The sequence below is a fragment of the Sceloporus occidentalis genome, unplaced genomic scaffold (genome assembly GCF_023333645.1).
Source record: "Sceloporus occidentalis isolate IW3139 unplaced genomic scaffold, rSceOcc1.0.p SCAF_6, whole genome shotgun sequence".
Taxonomy (NCBI): Eukaryota; Metazoa; Chordata; class Lepidosauria; order Squamata; family Phrynosomatidae; genus Sceloporus; species Sceloporus occidentalis.
The window spans coordinates 37,004,607-37,028,625 of NW_028316986.1; the positions used below are offsets into that span (position 1 = coordinate 37,004,607).

At 37.9% G+C, this 24,019-nt stretch overlaps 1 protein-coding gene across 8 annotated transcripts in view; it reads right to left on the bottom strand.

Annotated features, from left to right (window-relative positions):
* LOC149310619 (estrogen-related receptor gamma) overlaps window positions 1-24,019 on the bottom strand; it is a 575,297-nt gene that overhangs the window by 183,655 nt on the left and 367,623 nt on the right. The window lies entirely within an intron of this gene.

The following is a 24,019-nucleotide window of genomic DNA, read 5'->3' on the forward strand; positions in this document are numbered from 1 at the left end:
AAATGAATATTTCCCTCTAAATTTACTGTTTTGCAGTGGCATGTTTCAATCAAGCATAACTGTGTTCTCTGTTGACTGGAATTCAAAATCTTGGAGCAAACTTTTTTTGGTGGTGTGCATGTGGAGGGAGAGAAAAAACACTTTTATGAATAGATGATCTCACTTTCCAAGAACTAATTTGGGGTTGACTTCAGTTTCACAAAATCTAATTGAAATTATTCATCAGTTTTGCCTTCAGTGGGGTCCCAGGCAGGTTCAGGGTCACTGTAGGTTGGGGACAGGTTTCTGGAATCTAGACTAAAGCTGCACACACCACTGCATTCAGCCTGGGAAATCTCCCATTGGAGCTACTGGAAACCTCCTTCTCAGTGCAAATGCACAGCGTGGGGGGATGTTCCTCAACTAAACCTCTCACAGTTACATTTTCTTTCTATGCCCTGCTTCTGCCAAGGGACCCTCTCAACTGCTACTTGTATTTTTCAACAAAGAAGAAGTGCTGGGGGGGGGGGGGGAGATTAATTAATGGAGATACAGGTAGAAATAAAAAAGTACAAATTTAAAATAACTCAGTAGAGGCTGATCCCTCAAGGCAAAGACTATCTATCACCAGACAATAACCTCTTCCTGCCTCATTACTTATGCAATCAATGGGCTGGCACTAGTTGACAATTGCATCCTTAATCAGTCTTCTTCTTCTTCTTCTTCTTCTTCTTCTTCTTCTTCTTCTTCTTCTAGAACTTCATGAAGCCTTCAAAAACTTCAGTTCCCACGCTGGTCATTTGTTCTAATTCTACTTCTGTGTGACTTCAGTATTTTTTTTTTAAGATATGAGGACTATATAAACCAGTCATCTATCTGATTTCATCCTGATAAAGGATCACATTTTCAATGTGGAGTCGAAGGCTTTCATGGTTGGTATCCATAGATTTTTGTGGATTTGGGGGGATATGTGGCCATGTTCTAGATTAGTTTATCCCTGACATTTCACCAGCATCTGTGGCTGGCATCTTCAGATAAATTTCTCTGATGACGCCAGCCACAGATGCTGGTGAAACGTCAGGAATGAACTCCTCTAGATCATGGCCACATAGCCCGAAAACCCCACAAAAAACAATCACATTTTCATTTTGTTTTAGTGTTAGGTTGAGCTAAAAAAAATTGTGGCTGTCTAGATGGGGTTCAACTACAACTTTCAGAACTCATGACTGTGGACTATTCTGACGAGGACTGCTGAGAGTGGCAATCTGACAAAATCTGGAGGGCTGGCTAGCTCCCACTCCTGCTCCAAGCCTTCCTTCTTTGCTAAGTAGAAATATAAAGAATATCAGCACAAAAGCCTGCCAATTCCAAACACCCATTTAAGTTCCACATTAGAGGCCTGTAGAAGAGACATCAGCTTACTTTACAAATGTGAAGGATTTTTTCTCCAAATGATTCATTCTCATTGGATCAGCCCATTGAAAAGTCTATTAATCCTCACAGGACTTCGTGCCTCCAGCATGAGACAAAGTCCGCAAGCACTTTTTCCCATCAAGGCTTCTGCAACTGGTACAAAATCTCTCTGCAAAATTAAATTCTATTTTTCTTTCATGAAGCAAAAAAGACACACTTATAAAACCAACCATGGAAGGAGTGGCTGATTCATGGTTCCATCTTTTTAAGTTCATGAAGTAAGGCATAGTTCATCTATGTCATTTCAGAATTACCCAATTAACAATTAAATTGTGCAAAAAAAAAAATCTCAAAAATGCATATTCTCTCTCAAGAGCAATGGAAATTATTCAGCTCTCTTATTTTGTCATTTATCATTCTTAACGTTAAGATCAAGAGAAGTGAGGGTTTAAATTCACAGTTTAGATCCCAGAAGCCTGAGAAGGGGATAGGTCATCAACATGTCCTGCAACAGATGATTACTATAGAGATATCTCCCTAAGTGCATTTCTGTGGGATAAGGCAAGCAGCATGTAGTCTGAGAACCCAACTCTGGCAAAACTCTTGTTAAAAGCCATTTCCTCACCTGGTCATGGTGATTCCCATAAACTCTAGCTAATATGGCCAACAGTTAGGAATTTTTGAGCATTTAGTCCTAAACATCAAAAGATCCAAAAGGGCTCCATAACTTGGTTAATATTAAAGAACTGTACTGTAATGTCATTGTAAGATAATAGGAAGGTGGCAAGTGAGGAATCAGTAGGTTCTGCCTACTATTAAGATTGGTTCCAACTTCCATCAGCCACCATGACCTATCAATCCTGATTTCTAGTATCATTCATGTCTAGTTTGGCAGTGATAGTAGGTAAGTACTGCATGTAAGCTTGGATTTTGATGAACCCTCTCTAAAGTACAGTAGTTCCAGAACTGGAAAGCAGCTGCATAGTGCATGTTTTTCCAGTCTGAATTCTGAGCATGGATAGCAGAGACTGAAACCTCCAAAATGTCTTGAAAATGGGAAGATCTTGGACAAATTAAGCTGTATTTATTATTATTATTATTATTATTATTATTATTATTATTATTATATCCTGCCTTCCTCCCAGCATAGATACTCAAGGTGACTTGTATGTTAATACTGAAGAAGCACTGGTTGTGTTGGTCTCATGCAACAGAAACAGAGAGGGCTACTAGGGAAAAATTGGCTATATATCATCTCCAGCATCAAAAGTAGTATGTATCCTTTGTATCCATGCTGGGAACATGAGATGGAAGGTGCAGTTGTCCTGCTGGTAGGCTTCCCATAGGTAACTGACTGGCTACTGTGTGAACAGAATGATGGACTAGACAGGCCTTTGGTTTTGATCCAGGCTGGCTCTTCTCATGTTCTTACTATACATATGAAAGTCATCAACAATGATGTGTGTGAATACTACACTGAAGAGAAAAAATAAAATCACTATGGAAGAATAATTAGGCAAAAAGCCTTTCAAGAATTGTATGGCTTTAGTTCTGCTCCGAGGCTAAATGGGAGAGATTTCTCGGACACTTTTTCTATCAGTTAATGCCTTTTCCTCGACTTCTACTGCTTTCTACATACTACTATTAATGAATGCTGTAATTAATAAACTGTACTATATTTCATCCCTCTACTTCTATTCTCAGCTAAGTACATTCCTCAAGTCAACATTTGGTGGGGGGGGGGGAGTGGATCACTGCTGACTTACAGCAGCTCTGTGAATTCCTTTTAATTTAGACCACTTCTATCACCACTCAACTTATTACTTTATAATTACTGGACAGCTCTCACATATATTATGATCTCTGGCTAGAATGAGGAGTTATTAGGGTACTAAAACATGGCCTTCTTTCCATTATTCACCAGCCCCCTTCTCCTGACACAAGATTTTTAATAGCTATGATTTAAATATTAAATATTTCTCTCATGCATTCCAGTTAGAAAATCTGATACAAGTGCTTGCTGCCTTTGTGTCAAATTTCCCTTCTTTTTCCTAAGTAAAAGCTGTTATAAGTGATCCAGGGTTAAGCTATTTTGGAGATATGGTTCAGTGCTTTGGACACCTCCTTCAAAGTTCAAAAGGAAACTTGGAGTTGATTGCCAACTCCACCTACATGAAAGCAACCAGTAGATACTAATTATAAGTTCACCATATCTTTTGACACATAAGGGACACATATCAGGAACAAACATGACTCACTAATGGATGCTAATAAGGTAACTTCTGCCTTTAACAGGCAGCAGTTAGATGTAGGGTCATTCTTATTTTTTATTTTTTCAAAAAGTTCAAGTCGATGCACGTGGTCTCTTTCTCCCCCTGCCATTTCAACAGTACACCTGGGAGGTATGCAAACCTGAGAGAGAGAGAGTGTGTGGGCAAAGTTCACTTAGGTCCAAAATACACAGCAGAAATAATCCAGTTTGAGACCGCTTTACCTGCCCTGGCTCAGTGCTAGGGAATTCTGGGGACTGTAGTTCTGTGAGGCATTGGGCCTTCTCTATCAGATAGCCCTGGTGCTGCCACAATAAACTACAGTTCGCAGGATTCCCTAGACAGGGCAGTTAAATCAGTCTCAAACTGCATTCTCAGTGAGCATCATGACTAAGTAAGGTCTTAAACCTAAGTAAAGGTCTATCAGTCCTAGCTGGATACTCAAAACACTGCATCACACTGGTTCTCATAGGAGATCATAAGTCATGAGTAACAAGGTCTAGCTGGAACACACTGATGTGGTCACATAACTCCTGCACTTGGAGCTCCTGAGCACCGGGGCAGGCAGATGATGAAAACAACCACTGTTGAACTATTTAAATACAACGCTTGTCAGTTCAACTGTTTCACTTGTAAGCTGGAGGAGTGCCCTTCCACAAATCCCATGTGGCAGGGTGATTGTGGTAAGATGTCATTTTAAAACAGTGAATCCCAAATTTTGGTCTTCTAGATTTTTTTTTTTTTACTTCAGCTCCCAGAATTCCTGATTGTTGGCCAAGCTGGCTTGGTCTTCTGCGAGCTGAAGCCCAAAACAGATGGAAGACCATAGTCTGGGAACCATTGTTTTAAAGGGGAAACATCTACTGCTAGCAGTTCAGAAAATCTGTGACAATCCATCCCCAAGGATTTTTAATAATAATAATAAATAATAAATTGTTTATTTATAGACCGCTTTTCCTACGATCAAAGTGGTGTACAGCATATAAAATAGGTACAATAGAATAAAAAGGTACATTAAGACAATTTCACAAACATTAATACAAGTTACAGTCCAATGTCAATTATCTCAAAAACATACAATGTGTGTTTACATTGGTTTCAGCTACAATCTTGTTGGCATTCAATAAGTGAATTTGTTAGCAGAGGGAACAAAACTCAAAACAAGTCCCTGTAAGAAAGCTGTTGCTTCCTAATTACTACTTAGTTCACTGCACATATGTGTGTGTGTATGTGTGTGTGTGTGGCATCATAGTTCAGACTTAATTCCCTCTTCTCTGTACCTGATTTTCTGCAGCTCTTTTATGCCAGCCTGAAATATTCACAACCTTCTATAAATTCAATTGTCAGCTGGTGATTTTTATTCTAGACCTCACTTCAATCTAAAATTAGAGGCACTAAAATTCACATTAACTCTAAGAGGAATGTAGTGAATAGGACTTTATTTCAAAAGAACACCTTTTTGTCAGAAAGAGCTATTCTCAAGATGATGGCTTTATCAGCATTCAAAGTCCAATTCCACATTGTGCTGTTAATACAGTTTTTTTTTAGGTCACAGCAGATTAATAAAAATCTAAATGTAGTTAACGATTACAGTGAGAAATAATGTGTGTCATATCTAAGTGTACAATATTTATTTTAAAGCTATAATGGGATTGTTGCTGTTGTTTTCTTTATTGTTATTTTTAATTCAATTGTCTGATGCTTCTAATTATCCTTTCAGATGCATCTTCTAACGGCCAAGCCCAAGCAGTAGACAGAAAGGTGGATATATTTTGGATAAGGTGCATGAATCTTGCCATTTTAACTCTTCTCATTTGAACACTGCACCTCACCTAAATAATGTACCCCTTCTAGTAAAAACAAATGACTCAGTTATGCTCAATTTTCACAGATATAAAGACATAGGGGATGCTCACTTAAATGTTTTCCATGTTTCTATAAATGAGATTTTATAAAATTGCTAATGACTAATATTCCACACATTTTCCTTTCCTTTACTCTTACATCATACAAACCACATCATACAAATGGTATGGATGATTTCCTACTTAAAACAGAGAATCAAATGCATGGAATGCAATTAAGAATGAAGGGTTATGCTGAGAGGTTTATGCTTTAGGTGAGCCATTAGAGGTATCAACAAACCAAAAAACATCCTTCCCGAAGAGGGTTTGATGGATAAGTAGACACAAGAAACCAGTGTTAGTACTGATGTAGGCTATAAACAGAGACCAATGTGTGATAAAATGCATTTGACCAAGTTTCTAAAACCAAACAAAATACTGCTTACTCTGTAATACTCTAAATAGCAAACAAAACAAGCTTTGTTGTTGCTTTCGAATTCTTTATTTCTACCAAATTCTGAGTATTTTTCAAGTCAAGATCCACCTATAGTAGGAAAGCTATAATATATTTTAGTCTGGATAGCTATTTTTAGGACTAAGAATAAATTTAAAACAAAATTTCACATTTAGCACTGTTTTAGCTAATTTTAACAAATTATTGTAAGCATTATAGAAAATACACACAAAAATTGTAAAGGATATGGACATACTGAAAAGGATATGCCCAAAACTAACTAAAGAAAAGTTGAGAAATTCAGGATCTTATTGACAATTCAAAAAATTAACAAATCACCTGGTCAGAATGGAATTACCAATCCCCACCCACACTTCCATCCCAATTTCATAAATGAAAAATTGTTGATTTAACAAAATTACTTTTTCAACACCAACCATGCTGGACAGAGCAGGGAGCATCTCCTAATGATCACGTAACAGATTCTTACTATAACAAAAGAGCATGCTGGAGCTTAGGTCCAAAGCACATTGCAGAAATAATCCATTTTGAGACTGCTTTAACTGTCCTGGCTCAATGCTAGGGAATTCTGGGAACTGTAGTTTTGTGAGACATTTAGCATTAACTGTCAGTCATCTGCTTGAGCAGATGAACAGGAAAGAGTGGTGCACATCTGCTCCGGCTGCAAGCAGATTGGGACCGCACTGACCACACAGCCCACTCCCAAAGTGGACCACAGCCACAAGACCCAACTTATACCACCAGAAGTTGGGTTATCCCAGATGCTTTTTGCTCCAGTCCAAATGACCAGAACATAGCTTCAGGGTGGCTTCAGGCCAAATTGGATGCATGTGTCATTTCAATGCCATGCCTCCAAAGCAGCCGAAAGCTGTTTCTTCTGGCTTGTCTGTTCCCAGCCATAGTTACTCTGGCACGTTACAGATGGCCCAGAAGGGGCAGTCTCGCGCCACTGCTGATTGCTGCATCCGGGAACCGCAGCATCCAAACCGCGCGGTTCCCAGACGCAACAAAGGAGCATGAAAATCATGCTCCTTCCTGGTCCCTGGCAGAGATGCCATGAGGCACTAGTCGCGCACTCGTGGCGTCACATCCGGCGCGTGATGTGCAGACGCAGAGCGTCCGCTATGTCAAAATGGCGGCGCCCATCTGTATGCGGCACTGCCATTTTGACGTAGTCATTATGCACAAGGGGCAAAGCGCGTCAGGAAGCACCGCCCCTCACATGTAATGACAGCGCAATGACGGCGCCTCATGGGCCCGTCTGTAACGTGCCTAAGTTACTAGATATATTCATTGCACATCCTTTTTCTTATTGCCCCCAAGGAGGCCAACATTTTTTTTAAAAAAAGGCTTACAACTGAATAAACACAACAGATTTGTGGCATATAGCCCACAACCAGTTCAGAGACTACAACCACTAGAAAAGGCATTTTTGGATGTGCAGACTGCAGCTGTTCACAGCCATGGTAATAGGGAAGTATGTAAAATTAATTACATTTTGGTGTATGTTCATATACAGCAATAATTACTAAAATCAGAACTATTTGGGAAATATGGAATAAAGTCAGAGGTATTATCCTGACAGAAAAATTAACACACATGACTAGAGCAATGCAAAACAAAGACAAAATCAATGATTGTGAACACTTGGTTCCTCTTTATACAATATATAAATGGGCAAAAACAAGATAGTGAGTGACCAAAGATGCACACATTATCAGGACAAATATTTTCTGAAAGTTGGGTTAAATATTACAGTTGCCATTTGTTCATGTAATCCAAGTAATAATTTTGGTTCATTATTCCGTGAGCCTGCAGACTCTTGTAGAATAGAAAATATTTTTTGGAAATGTCTTCCAATCTATATGAGTAGTTCTTTAGGAGAGAAAATTGTCTCACATGGAAGCAGGGTAACCCTTGCACAATGAGTTTGAACTCTGTTCCACCTATAGTAGGAAATCTATTTGACATAATGGAATCAGTATGTGTGTTTTATTAATACATTTATCTGGATTTTCAATTATGTCAATGAACTGTAATAATTTCTCAGTTCTGCAATTTTTTAATAGAAAAAGAAAGTTTCTACAATCAATCAGGCCAGGTAAGCGAGAAAATATCTTAGCCTAAAACCCTGATGAGATGTTATTAGTTTCTGTATCCAGCCTTAGAGAAGACAGACTACTAGTCTGTCTCAGCACTGAAGAAAACTTTCTATGTTGTAGCTGGAGTTAGATAACTTGAAAGCATCCTTGGATCCATTCCTATCCAAAGACACAACTGCTGGAACAGCTTCTCTTTGAGTTTGTAAGGCATGCTATACAATATGAAGAAAATAAAATTTACATGCCATAAACATTTTGAACTTCTTAATAAACACTACTAAAATTATTTTCTCACTCTGAAAGCTATGATGAATAGCCACTAGTCACTACAAAGCTAGGACCAAAAAGTACCCTTTGACCAAATCACTTTTGAAATTAATTGGACTTGTATGCAAGAGAACAAAGCTCAGCAGATGCATAATGTCATTTATTTCAATCAGGCTCTCGTGGAATACTAGCAATATTAAGAATAGTGTCTAACATTCTTAATTTTATTATATGACAGTTAAATTGCACTGAAATTCCCTAAATCCATGAAACATGTTCAACACTGCATTTCTTCTAGTTAAGACTAATTTACTGCATCTGCAATGAAAAATTACTGAGCTGAAATAACAGACAGATTTCCTGATCTCCAAATGCTGTTGTATTACAGCTCCTAGAATCTCAGACCATCAGTCACAATGACTGCAGCTTCTTAGAAGATGATGTCCAACACAATCTGAGGACCAAAATTTGGATACTACTGTACTACACCTTAAGCAACAGCAGTCACTTCATATATGTTCATCATGTCCCAGTTTCATAACACACTGGGTAAAATAGACTGGATCTACATTTAGTTCTATTAAGAGCAGATCAATTGAAATTAATGAGACTTAAGTTGATAATGGCTAGTTTTTTTATATTAATTTCAAAGGATCTGCTCTAAACATCTGTGGACACAAGCCAATAGGTGGGATCCACATTAAGAACTGCATGAACTCCTTCTATTCATAGAAGGCATTAGAACCACTGGAGATGCCTTTCTGGAGAAAGGAAAGGCAAACTTCACCAATTCCTCCTTAGCCCAGTGGTACCTCTCAGGCTACTCTAAGGGATTCCTCACCTTCTTCCTTCAGTGCAAGCAAATAAACTTTGGAAAGCTCTAATATGGTTCCATGTTTTGTTGTTAAACTAATTTATATACAACTTTATCTGCATGCATGTGCCTTCAAGTCACCTGTCAACTTATGGTGACACCATGAATTTCATAGGGTTTTCTTAGGCAAAGAATACTCAGAGATGGTTTGCCAATTGCTTTCTTTGAAATATAGCCCATAGCACCTAGTATTCACTAATGTTCTCCCATCCAAGTACTAACCAAGGCTTGCCCTGCTTATCTTCAAAGATTAGACAGGATCTGGTGTATTTAGGGTATTTAGGACAACTTTACCTGAAAGTTAATTTCCTCTAAATGAACCCAATTTGCTTCCAAGTTATCATTTTTAGGAGTATTTAGTGTAAGTTATTGCCTATTGCATATGTATGCCTATTGTTTTTACTCTTTTCCATGGCTAACAAAAATGATAATTTACAGTTTCATAGGCCAAAAACTCCAACCTGTCTCTAAGCTGACTTTAATGTACAGGTTGCTCCTTCTTTATCCTAAATGCTTGGGACCAGAAGTGTTTTGGATTTTGGATTTTTTATTCATATTTTGAGATACTTGCATATACATAATGAGATATCTTGAGATGGGGCCCAAATCCAAAAGCCCCTATATCTTTTTTCATTCAAAGAGCCAATAGTTACTTTTACATTGCTCCACTATCTGGAGAAAAAAAATATTTGTGAGGAAGGAAACCCAAAAGATACCTGACTCACCTCGAGTCTCTCGCCTCACCAGCTCTTGTTACAGAGTTGAGTTACAATTTCAGCTGAGCTATTTTACAATGAACACTTTTTTTCTGCTTCAGCTAATTGCACTCTAGCAAAGTGGCAAAATGTGAATCACTTAGCAGGAAAATGGGCACCAGCTGCTATTGTCAGAGAATGGCAATGCTGAAGAAAAGGAAAGCGACTGAATGAAGTGTCATGTCAGAAATCAACGGTGCAACGTGTGATTTGAGAAAACATGACTACTTTACAGAGACAGGGTGTCATTATGGCATCACTGTAATACGATGCTTTGACAACTGCTGTGTCTAACATATCATCATTGCATTAAGGTGCACTAGCTTAGTTGGAAAAGGAATAAAAAGACACCCCCCTCTTTTTAATAAGAAATATCTTAAGGAGTGCCTGGTTAACCTAATGGATAAGACCATTAGTAGCAAAATAATCACAATGAATCCTAAACCAAAGAAACTGCTTTCAAACATATATTTTATTACTTAGAATTTTCTTTAATAAAGAACAGAGTAAAGATTAAGGGAACATATTAATTATGAAAATATAGATTTTTCCTGGTTCAATTTGCTAAATAAACTTTTATTTAAAAAAAAAACTATTTTACTTTTGATCCTTTTAATTGTCTGAAAATTTCCCTTTTTACTGAATGTTAGGAGATGAAAAGTATCACATCCATGCCCATGTTGCTGGTAACAGACAATGAAGAAGAGAGATGTGCCAATGAAAAGGTGAATGACAGCAGAAAGAGTTGGAAAAAAACATCCTTCTCTTCACCTTTTCTCTTTCTGTCGTTAATGCAATGTACTAACTTAATGGGAGGGAAATTTCAAAGTGCTGCCTAGATCAAAAGGGAGTAGTAGTCTGCACACAGGGGCTATCTCAAATTCATGCATGAATCCATCCCTCAAGTATAGAAAAGAAATTTAAAAAGGATTCTGAAAATTAAGACTATACTGCAGTCTATATGAATTAAATCAGAAGTGTTAAATGCACACAGACATAATTTATCTTCAGTTAATTTACTTGGGCCTATTCCAATTCATAGTAAGCATCAATTGTTTATAGCTCTAAATATTATACATAGGCAACTGATAAATCAATAAAACCGTTAAATGCATAATAATACTATGTAATTACATATGGAATGTTTTGCATAATTAACTGACTGAAGTGTTCATTGATATAATGGCTATTTAGGCAGTATGGCACAACTTATAAATCTATAAAGCACACACATTTTATGAATTAAGATTATAGAAGCCTCTTGTTCTAATAATCTAAATCGGGCTTTGGCATTATATGACAGAGCGAAAGAGAGAGAGAGGGAGAGAGAGAGAATGTATGTGCCTTTCTCTCCTGCCAAGTCAAAATCAATTCTTATGGCATTACTCTATAACTAACGTGATATTTCACTGATAATTACCATTACCCTGATGACTTTTAAGTAATGTAATAATTGAAAAAATACACTTGGATTAAACAAACTACTGCTATTTAATCAATATTATTGAGACAAACTAAGTGTTTTAACAAGTCTGTATATATACACTAATGCAGCTTTAATTAAATGTGTCCTTAGACATGCACTGTCTCTGCATTAGGCAGAGCTGATGGATCTTTAAAGGCCATGACATGATGCTAAATTTTGCTTGCAAGGTCAAAATTAGCAGTTGTGGTAGGCAGCAGAAGTTAAATGTTCTTATGCCACACAAATCATGCTTTGTTCAACAAAACAAAACAAGATTACATGGCTTTGTGACTGGTTGCTGTGAGCGGAGAATGTTGAAAGTAAAGCATCTTCTGTGTATTTCTGCTGTACATTTCCTGTGTAATTCAAATAAAAGCATCAAAGGAAAATAAACATGTGATTTTTATGTTTTTAAATTTAAATTTATTTCTCTCACACACATATAGACACAGACAGATGCCTCAGACTAAAGGAAGCCATCTTAAGCTTTTTAAGATGGAAGGAAAGAACTCATTTGTACTAGTCATACCTCAAAATATGCCAAGACTGATAGAGGCCATGGGAAAAAGACCTAGATGATCTACCATAGTAGATCATAAACTGAATATATCCAGCATTGTCATGCATATGCATTATTGGGCAGCATTAACAAAAGTATAGAAAGTAATAACTCTGTTTTAGTCAGGCTGTAGTTGGAATACTGCCCCAGTTCAAGGTGTCACACTTTAAGGAAGACATTGACAAGTTAAGAGTGCATTCAGAGAGAAGCAACCAAGACAGTGAAGTTCCTATAAAGTAAGTGCTATGAGGAACCGTTGAAAGATCTAGTATGTTTAGTTTGGAGAGTAATAAGGTGAAACATGACAGCTCTTTTCAAATAGGCAATCATGCAGAAAATGCAGCATGTTCCTAAGAAGGGAACAGATTTCAGCAAAGCATTATGAGAACTGTCTTAACAGAGACCTGTTCAGATTGTTCAGACTTGGGAAGTGAGGGGATGGAATAGATGATCTCCAAGACACTGTCCAACTCAGTGGTTGTTTCAGATGGGATAGAGAGCTAATATTTGTTCTTGACTGCTCAAGAGTCATTCCTCATTTATAATATACCATAAAGCTAAGGTAAAAAAATTGGACATGGAGATACATGGCCCCCGAAATTAATATTAAAAAGTAAATTTGAGATGCAGTAGATATTTTTTGTGGGGAGGGGTGATATTTCACAGTATGTTTTTAGTCAAATCAACAATCACACACATCTGGTTACATCTCTCAGCCAAACCTACCTCATAGGACTATCATGAAGATCAAGTGGGGAAGAGGACAATGGTATATTCTATACTGAGCTCACAGAAGGAAAGTATGGATATAATTAGTAATGAAAACACAGACAAAAGATAATTCAGATTCACAGGGACCAACCCTGTAGTCTTTTTTCCAAGATTCCTTTCAGTTATGTCACTGTCTTCCAGTCCTTCCCTTGTAACCAACTTTTCAAGCACAAATTGGCATTATATAAGCAACCTTTCAGCAAGGTTTCTGCTCATAAATAGGGAGAAAGAGGACATGTTAAGACAGAGGATGGTGGGTTTCCATACTGGTTGGCTGGGGTTTGAGCAAGGAAAACTGAGATGGACCAATATGTTTCAGACTTTTCCTGGAATCAAGAAGATGACCAAATTCCAGGCAAGGCCCAGTGTTCATTTTTCCTTCCTATTGTTTAGCTTCCTTACACCAGTGACCTTCCAGTTATAAAGCAAGGGCAACATTTGCCCATTTGCCTATAAAGCAAGGGGTAGTTAACTGTTTCTACTAAAAGGAACATGTGAGAGGAAACCAAACTTCCCATGCCCACATTTTACAATGCTGTACATTTTGAGCCGTGTTCTGTTTTCAGGGCTGTAGAAAAACAACTTAACACTCATTCCCTCCTAGCATGTTCCTTTTAATACAAAATCTGAACCACCTTATAGAAAAATAAAGAATATTCACAATTTTTGTCAAAACCAGAAAAAATCAACAACAGCAAGATCCATTTGCTCCTCCACCAGGTGAAAAGGTTAGGGCTTCTCCCCTTTTTCTGTTTGAACGTGACATGTTTTATACAAAATAGATTTTTTCATTAACAAAATCTTTTGTGCCCTTTTCCCCAAAAAGGCACTGAAAATTCAAAAGACCTTTGAAAATGCAAAAGATCATTGGGGAAAAACACACATGTTCAAATCATAATCTCCGCCAGTGGGGAGAAAACTTTGAAATTTTAAATTTGTGCATGCAAGAATCAAATAAGTGAATATTTACATACCAGCAGTCTACTGTTTCATAGCAAAATAGGCAAGTCATTGTTTAATAAAGTTGAACACATCTAGGTAATAACATCACAACTGGGCTACAGGAAGCTTAGTAGTTGATGGTACATGATGCCATATGGCAATTTTCCTCACCTCACCCCCATTAATCTAGTAGGTGGATTGGTCAATTTCCACAGCCAGCAGTTTAGTTCAATACTTCTGTATCCCTTGATGTTTCATGGCAAATTCATGAAAGCCGTAAGCAATAAAGTTGTGGCCTTTTGCAACTCAACTTGGTGCCTGACTCCTATCCTATTGCCTCTCTTTCCCTGAAAGCACAAGAATTCATCTAGTAAATCATACACACACAAACCAGAAGCAAGCATGAACGATAAGGAATCTTATAAGCAAAGCCGTATTGTGATTTATTTATTTTTTAAAAGCTGACTGAAATAGCGGAACATCAGTACTGCATTCAGTCAAGAAAACAAAATAAAGATACTACAAAAATAACGGAAGATTTGTTCCGGAACGTAACAGGCTTTTCAAATAAGGATTATATTGAAGTGATTACAACATCAAAAGCAGTTACTTGTGCCAGTCACAAATCTGGTGCTATGGATCATGAGTGCCTATTTGTCTGTCATTTTCAAAAGGAGTAAGAGAAAGGAAATAAAAGAAATGGAAAAATAGAGGCAGGAATTTCTAAACAGACACAGAGGGGAAGTTTTAATTGTTTATCCCTTTTTAAAAGTTGTTATAAAAGTTTCATTGGAACTAACTGGACACTGATCATCTCAATTATTCTGATTTAATTATAGCTTCAGTCCTCCTCAGAAGTATCACCTATGTGTTGGTAAGGTACCAAGCCTAGCAGACAATACCTTTTTTTCCAGGTAATTCAGTAGGAAAAAGCAGCATTCAAAAATGTCACTATAAAAATCCTTTGAAAGAACAACATTAGCAACATTTTCTAAAGAAAATATTTAAGTGTGGGGAATGATGGATAAAAGATGCCTCCCCTAGCTGATCCTGATTTCTATCCCAATCCTTTTGCCCCATTTCACCATTCTGGAAACGAAAAAGAGGAAGGGAGGGAGAACAGCACTTGGCAAGTTGTGAAATGACGTTTGCCTGCAATCAACGTTTAAGTGAATGTTTGTCCCAGTGTGTTACACCATGCTGTCAGCTAGCAGCAGGGAGCCGTTGAGTTGTTACTACATTTGATTTGACTGCCACTAGGAAGCTTTATTTCCACCAACTGTTAGTTGCCAGCTCTAAGGATCTTGTCTTCACTTCTTGAAAGAAGGTTTCCACCCTCCCCAATCCTGTGTCATTTTTGCTCCCCGATTTCTCCCTAGCTTGGGGAAAGTCTGCCATTCAGTCAGCCAGCCCCAGTGAAAACTTGCTATATTAAATGCAATAAGTGAACTATATTGAACATACTAGAAGACTGAATTTGAAATCTGTCTTTCTGAGGAATGATAGGGGAGATCCATTTACATGAACAAATAGATTGTCTGAAATTACATTCCAGCCTCTAAAAGGGGGGGACTGGGGACATTACAAAGAATTCTATGATAGTTTGGGTAATTTATTATGCTCTTTTAAGAAATGGCAAAAGCAAGGAGGGATACTTTTAAAAGCTTTTTTGTTTGTTTTAAAACAGCAATACTTTAAACTTTAGCAGTTGTTAGCAATTTCCCCCCATACACAACATCAATTTTGATAATTAAGAACTAATTAGAATGGATCTGACAACAACTTCTAACAATGAAAAGAGTCTTTAGAAAAATGATAGCATATGTGTCAGTGTGAACAACGAGGGGAAAAAAGAACTCCTATGAGATAGCCCAAGAATGCTGGTTGAAATGGGAAAGTAATTAACACTAAAGAGCTATAACTGTAATTAAAGAAAATTTCATTAAAGGGAGACAGGTGATCTTGCTTTCCCAAATATGACAAGGTGCTGTATAAAAATATAATAGAAGTCGGTTTCAGTGAGTGGAGCGGGAAAGCCATGTCTTTAACCAGATCAAATTCTCAAAATTGGCTGTCAAGACGGGATTGTTGTGATTTATACCCGTCTATCAAGTGCATGAAAGAGAAAGACAGAGAGAAAAAGAGGCAAGCTGCTGTCGCTTCCATTCGCAAAGCACCTTTAATTTCCACTGCACCATCTGTTACAAAATCTAATTCATATTCCCACCCTAATCTGATTTAGTTCTGTAATACTAATTCTTCCACTACCCTTATGAACGTGGCTCTCAAGGAAAAAGGCTTTGGTTCTGGGTTGGTAAGAAATTGAATATTATATAGTTAAGGTTCTGGTGACTTAAGTGAAGCATGCTCTCCATTAAAATGCACTCCTGGTAAAGGGATTTGTTTCCAGTCAATGCAGAGATATGGAATTTCTCGCATTTGGGAAGGGGAGGAGGGGGAAAAAGAAGAGAGCGAAAACCAAAAGGGAATAAAAATGGTGATAGGAAAGTAGGCTGGGGACATGAAAGCAGAGGTTGTCATAAAATACAATTGTTGTCAACTTTAGTCACTTTCAGTACTAGCTATAAAATCACTTTGTCATGGTCTCATACAGAAAGCTTGAAATTGTATTTTTGTTAAGGGAACCAAAATGAGTCGAGGGTATAATATTCAACAAGAGAGTGGAGAGAGAAAAAATAATTTGTTTCAAAAAGTGTAAAGTGCAAACTGATCCAAAACAGCTGTGTGGAAGAGAAGGTTTTTCTTAATTACTAATTGCTAATAACATAAAATCAGCACACAGTATATAATTAATATGAGATATTGTGCCTAAGCATTGCTTACAGATTCTTTGATAATTTCAATACAGTTTTCAGCCAGATAATTTTGTCTTCAGACTGCTTTTACCAAGAAGAAGAAAAAGCCCCCTTTAAATAACTGAAATATTGTTTTGTATTTCTTGCAATAGTTGAGAAATGAAATCTTTCCCCTTTGTCTGCATCTCACCCCTATACGCACATACAAAACAGCCAGTGGCACAAACAGATTTGGCCAACACAGAGAGTAATGTGTGAGCAATGTGTAGTTGTGAATAGCCTGAAGGTTTATGTATTTTTAGGAGGGTAAACACCTCTGCAGACAAATGGGTGAGAGAAAGCACCAACAGAAAAAGATGCAGTTTGAGAATAATCAGTAATATGTACACTGTAAATTGAAAAGGAGGAAAATTAAAATACATAAGAAAATATTTAAGAGCATAAAATACTTTAGATATTTAAACATATAGCCTGAATCTGCATGGCAGAAATAATACAGTTTGACATCACTTTAACTGCTATGGCTCAATGATATGGATTCTGGGGACTGCAGTTTGTTGTGGCATCAGAGCTCTCTATCAAAGAAGGCCAAATGTCTCACAAAACTATAAATCCCAGAATTCCATAACACTGAGCCATGGCAGTTAAAGTGATGTCACACTGGATTATTTCTGCAGCATGGATGCAGCCTAAGTATGCTTAAACACTTTAGAGAAACCATATCATCCATAACATAAAAGTTGCAAGTGCAGTAATAAATATAAACATAAACAACATAAATATGCTCCATTAATATTTATCTACATAGAATGTAAGGGATTTCCTTTTGATCACACTAAGGATTTCTAAAGTGTTTATTTTTACTGAAAGTGCTGGATGAAAAGAATAAGAAAAATGAAGCCAATGGAAACTAGCCGAGTCCAACTTTCTGCTGTTTCAGTGCTTAGAACTGAGGTTAAGGGTTCTACCAATAATACAGAAGCACAAGTGACCAAATATAATCTTCAATGTCACCAAACTGAAAGTTATTTATGGTCTCAGTATAAGCTACTGTATTACCTGGTTGGCTAACTTTTATCCAGATTCTAACGATGACTCCTGGTGTCCATTTGGACAATTAGCTGACCTAGATCCCATGCATCCTTCCTTCGTTGCTTGCTTCCTAAGAGTAAGCTTCTAGCTGTCTGGAACTGAAGACATGAGGCAACATATACATCTCTACTGATTTTTGAGAAATAAGCCCGCTACTGTTTCTCAGTGTTTATCCAATGAGTAAAATCCAACTGTTTTATAGGGATTTAAATTGTAGTGTGACCCTATCCAATTCCACAGCTAAACACTGCCATTTGGGGGTGGGGGAGCCTATGCTGATAGGAAGAGAATTTATGTCTGTTTTTGCAGTACTAAATGAAAACAACGCAAAAATGAAGCAATGAAGTCCACATAAAGGAAAGAATAAATGGCAAAGGGAACAGAGTAAAGTACCTGTACCATGCAGGATATATGGTATAGCCCTTGGAAATATTTATCCAAAGTTTAGTAGGTCTTACACCTAAGTAAATGTGCACAGGCAATTTTTATATTTGTATTTCTTAGGAATCAATCCACATCACCATCATAATGTAATACATAACAGAGGTCCTGTCTGCACTGGCCAGAATACTTCCAGGGACAGCCATGTTTCAACTACCTTTAACTCCATTAATAATTTAATTGTATTTTCCACTTTTGCATGACATGAATTTTTTAGCCACATCTGTTTTAGCTATTTTGTAAGCAGTCCTGAGTCCCAGACAAGTGGTGGTGGTGGTGGTGGTAGTAGTAGTAGTATTGCTACTAGTAGTGGTAAATTATTATTGTTATTATTATTCACTATGAAGAAAAATTGAGTAGAAAAATAAAATACTTTCAGATTAACTATTGATTTAATCTGTTTCTAAAAGACAATACACTTTCTTTTCCCATGCAATGCTTCTCGGAGCCCATTGGCTCAACGAGAAAGTTTTGCTGGCCTCTCATTGGAGAGACCAGTTGTTTCAAACAAAACGGCGTGCTTTCGCAGGCCGTTAGACAGGGAGGGGGCGGGGCTAAGCCTATTTAAGGCTCTCCTGCCCTTGGCCTCCCTGTCAGTTTCAAAGAGTTGGCCCACCCTCCCACCTCGACGATTCATGCAGTGTACGATTCATTCTGGTTGCTTCGGGGCCGGGTAGGAATTTTTGCCCTTGTTTTCCCAAGGGTTTTTTTGCTTACCCTACACTGTTGGATGGGGAATTGGACGACTGGCTTAGAGTGTGGCCATAAATAGGCCTCAGGCATAGGTGGGGGGGGGGGATAGTTGGTTCAGTGAGCACCTCGGCACCCTCCTAAAGGGTGAAGGTGTTTTCGCCCTTTTGGAAGCTAGGGAATTGGTCTTGGAGCAGACCATGCGCCAGCTGTTCCTGCAGAAGGCTCTCCCCCTGGGCTTGCAGTTCTCAAGAAATAAAGTTAATTAGGTTGAATTTTAATAAAGTTGTCCATTTTATAACCCAGTTCTCTGTGTCTGGTCTCGTTATTTAATGAGTGGGTCAGCAATTCCCAGTATTTGCTCTCATGTTACTCTGCACTTTTCCCTGTGAATAAGGTGACAGTGTGTCCCTTGAATGGCTTTTTGTGGTATTTTCATGAACATTTATGTTTTTGGCATAAGAAAATCAAACAAATCAGAAAACCTTAATGATAAAAAGAAACCTAAAATGATGCTGTGAGCAACCTATGTTCATAACAAAAATATTATTATCACCTCCATTATTTCTGCACTAAGAATAATATCTGACTGGAAAGCAGTGACTGGCACTGATAATGTAGATGGTTGTTATACATTGTTTTAATCTCCACATTTATGTCCACAAACTAGCACTGGCCCAAGTCACACTGTAAGCTTTCTGTCCTTGAGCTTGAGTCTCTCTATTCCAGGTAAAGCACTCTTAACTATTACATTGTACCAGTTCTCTCAGATCACCACCTTGATACAAATGTTATCAAAGTTGAAACACAGTGGTAGAAAAACAGTTCAACAATTGATACACTTAACTTGCATATTATACAGATTTGCATAATATTTACATTTGGCTCCACAGATTTGGAGATTGGAATACAACAACCCTGTCTTAAGACATGGTGGCACTTGAACTGTGACATAAGAAAACTGGAGAGAGGGGAATAGCAGTTCCCTAAACTTTCTTATGAGCTCAGATATTGATGACTTGCACATGCTTTGCAGAGGCTTCTTCAAGGCATCTAGTTCACTACTGTTAGAAAAGCTGGTTCTTGGCTAACCCTGGAGAAAAACACAAAGCATAATTCTTAATTGCTACATTGCTGCATGAACATGATTGTTCAAGACCACAAACAATGCAGCAGCAACACAGTGATATTACAAAGATATGAAGTGCCAACATGTTATAGTGGTCTGAGTGTTGGTCTAGGACTCTGGAGATCAGGGTTCGAATCCCAGCTCAGCCATGTAAACCCACTGGATGATTTTGGACAAGTCACACTCTCTCAGCCTCAGAGAATGGCAATGGCAAACCCCTTCTGAGGAAACTTGCTTAGAAAACCCCATGATAGGGTTGCCTTAGGGTCAGTGTAAGTTAGAAAGGACTTGAAGGGACACAACAACAACAAAGGAGAGCCTATCACAGGGTTTTCTTGGCAATATTTTTTCGGAAGGGGTTTGCTTTTGCCTTCCTCTGAGTCTGAGAGAGTGTGACTTGCCCAAGGTCACTCATTAGGTTTCCATGGCTGAGAGGAGATTCAAACTCTGGTATCCAGAGTTGTCCAAAACTCAAACCACTACACCATGCTGGGTCTTGGGTACATATTTTATAGTGTCCAAAAATAAACAATTAGGATTACCACTTATCTGAAACTATGTGTGAAAGGGATCTGGGAGTCCAAGTAGGCCACAAATTGAACATGAGTCAACAGTGCGATGTGGCAGCTAATAAGGCCAATGCGATTTTAGGCTGCATCAATAAAAGTATAGTGTCTAGATGAAGGGAAGTAATAGTGCCACTCTATTCTGCTCTGGTCAGGCCCCACCTGGAAAACTGTGTCCAGTTCTGGGCACCACAATTCAAAAAGGATGTTGAAAAACTGGAGCGTGTCCAAAGGAGGGTGACTAAAATGGTGAAGGGTCTGGAAACCATGCCCTATGAGGAACAACTTAGGGAGCTGGGGATGTTTAGCCTGGAGGAGAGAAGGTTAGGATAGCCCTGTTTAAATACTTGAAGGGATGCCATATTGAGGAGGGAGCAAGCTTGTTTTCTGCTGCTCCAGAGACTAGGATCCAGAGCAATGGATGCAAGCTCCAGGAAAAGAGATTCCACTTCAACATTAGGAAGAACTTCCTGACAGTAAGGGCTGTTCGACAGTGGAACACACTCCTTCCTCGGAGTGTAATGGAGTCTCCTTCCTTAGAAGTCTTTAAACAGAGGCTGGATGGCCATCTGTCAGGGATGCTTTGATTTAGATTTCCTGCATGGCAGGGGGTTGGACTGGATGGCCCTTGCAGTCTCTTCCAACTCTATGATTCTATGATTCTAAATATCCAGCTATTTCTGTAGATTCTTAGACTTGTTAGATAAATGAAGTGATAAAGCAGCTGCACTTGTTCTTAAGGCTATGTTTTGCACAAGCCAATGTACATCTTTAAAAACTATAAGAAGTATATATGTAAATCAGAAGCTTTCATCCTTCCTTGCATTTTAGCAGGAACCCTGATGGAGCCCAAGAATATCATAAAACCTTTTGCTTTTCACAGTTACACACTGATCACATATTACTATGTGTATTTCAAAGTTACTTATGCCATTGGCTGTGCTGTACTAGAGCTTTGCCTTTGGATTCATGGAGCAAAGGTCAGCAAGCATAAATGGCTTTCACTTTGTCAGTATCTTTATGAATGGAGCAAGTGAATTCATATGATAAGTATCTTGGGAGAGTCTCAAGATTTCTCTTTATTGTTAAAATAAACACACACACACATATTTCTTTTTTCTTTTAAAAATGAAGTAATATCAGAGGTTTGCATACTGTCTGAATGTGGTATTATACTTTAGCATTATCCACTCAGACACAGTACTTCCTTTATATTAATTGAGAATTTTCTCAGGAAGATTATATATTGATAAACACATGTTGTTGTTGTTGCTGCTGTTGTGTGCCATCACGTCAGCTTCAGATTACAGTAACCCTAAGAATGAGAGACCTCCAAGAGCTCTGGTCATAAACAGGCCCTGCCTGGGTCTTGCAAACTCAGGGCTGTGGCTTCTGTGAGTCTATCCACCTATAAAGTGATCTTCCCTTTTTCCCCACTGCCTTTACCAAGCATCACTGTATTTTCCAATGAGTTATTATGCCCATCATCATCATCATCATCATCATCATCATCATCATCATTCTTACAAGACAGCTTACTACATATTTATACATACTCATGTTAGATAAAAATGTTATATAAATGTGTACACCTGTGTACTACAAAAATCAGCAGTCATCTAATATGGCTATTTAATGTTAGAACTTTTTCATTTCCTGGCATAGCCAAAATCTTTCCTGAAGCCAACTGGATTTTATAAGGAGGTTTTTGAGTAGGGGGAAAAAAATCAGAACTATATAGTGCATCTGGGACATTAACTAGGCTGGCATACGCTTGCTGGATTCAGTAAATTGCTAGCAAATCCCATTGATTTCAGTTTAAGAATAAAATACTATACCTGAATGTTTCCAGATCTTTAAAGGGGAAAGAAAATGAATGCTCCTGAAATGTCAGAAATTGAGACTGGAGTATAATTTTGAGTGAGATTGTTAGTAGGCACAAAATTTTCTACCACTGCAGACTAGCCTTTTGTAAAATCTCAGGGCACACCCCACTAGAAAATGCATTCATTGAAATAAATGGGTAGTACTATAGGGACTGCCCATTCATTTCAGTTTTCCTTCTCCAAAGAAATGTCCTGATAGCTTTTGACCTAAACATACACAATAATGACTGAAGTTAACTTATACTTCACATATACCCAGAAAATGCAGATAATAGAATTAAGAAACTCTACTAACTTTATTCCCTCCAGCACCCAGTTTGGAAAGTGCTTTGCTGAGGGATACACCATCAAATTTAGAATTAGACCATAAATATTGTCTACCTATTATTCCACTGCCTGGCTGTATCAAACATGCCGTCAGACCTAAACTGGGATATCTTCTAAAACATCTGTCAGAGGAAAACAAATAAATGATAGCCAGATGATGATGTGTGATTGGTTGGCGCTGCATTATAGAAGGATTGCTAGTCTAAAGGTTTTTATTAAATAGGAAAGCTTAAGATTTATGTTATAGGTGATAAGGCCAAGAATGCTGTAAAAGTGAAAAAATATGGCAACAGTATGCAGTACATCACTGCTGAGATAATTATTTATATAAAAAGTTGGCATTCTTAGACTTCCAATACATAGCGGATGAAATTCATATATTCAAAGGAGACATAATAATAACCTGTCGGCTGGTGGTGATGGATATGTTTTTAATCCAAATGGCCACAATCTTCACTCTACCTGTCACAAAGGGACAGGAAAAATTGGAATTTTCCTTTCATAATTCTTAAAGTTGAAAGAGAAAAACCTAGAAGCATGATAAGTGGTTCATTCCAGTGGACAGATGGACAGGTAATACTATAAAATGAGCAGCACACAGTGCCTTTGCTAATGCTGTTTCCCTTGTTACACTCTCAAACCTTATGACAGGCAGAGCATCCCTTGCAGAGTGCAACCCTATTCTATTCAAAACAAAAGCTCCAAATTTTAAATTGACACACCAAAACAAAATCTACCTCTGAATACTAAAGTGAAATCAACTTGTAGTCAGAATGTAATTTCAGGTTTCCTTTATTGTTAGAAATGCTTGGCTTTGACAATCCTTTGAAACTTCCATTTCTAAATGCTGCTCTGCCAGACTTACAAGTAAGTTGTTTAACTGAATAACAATTCTCCCACTCAGTCTGTGCTAAAATGTAATAAATGTATTCTTTTAATGCCATTTGGGAAAGGAGAAGGTTTAGTTTTAGAAATATTTACACATACATGGCCTTGTATATGCAAGCCTTGTATATGCAGAAGAGAGGAAAATGGGCCTTATTCAAGCTCTCTCAAATGAATTTTTAATGTGGATGTTTCACCCATGTTCAGATCTGGGCTTGCTGCATCCTGCTTACACCGTGCAGGTCCAAAACCCTGATTTGAGTTCAGACAGTCTTCATGATGCTCATACCTGATTCGGGGCTTTCTCCCTTTAACCCTCACATTTTGCCGTGGGTTTTTGGCAACTTTAGAGCAATGATGGTGGCTGCCTTTTCACCCACAGTTCCCATTCATTGCCTGGTACCACTATGTGGACATGGGTCACTCTGAGGTCAAAATGAGGCTCCCAGTATTAACAATATAGCTGGGTGC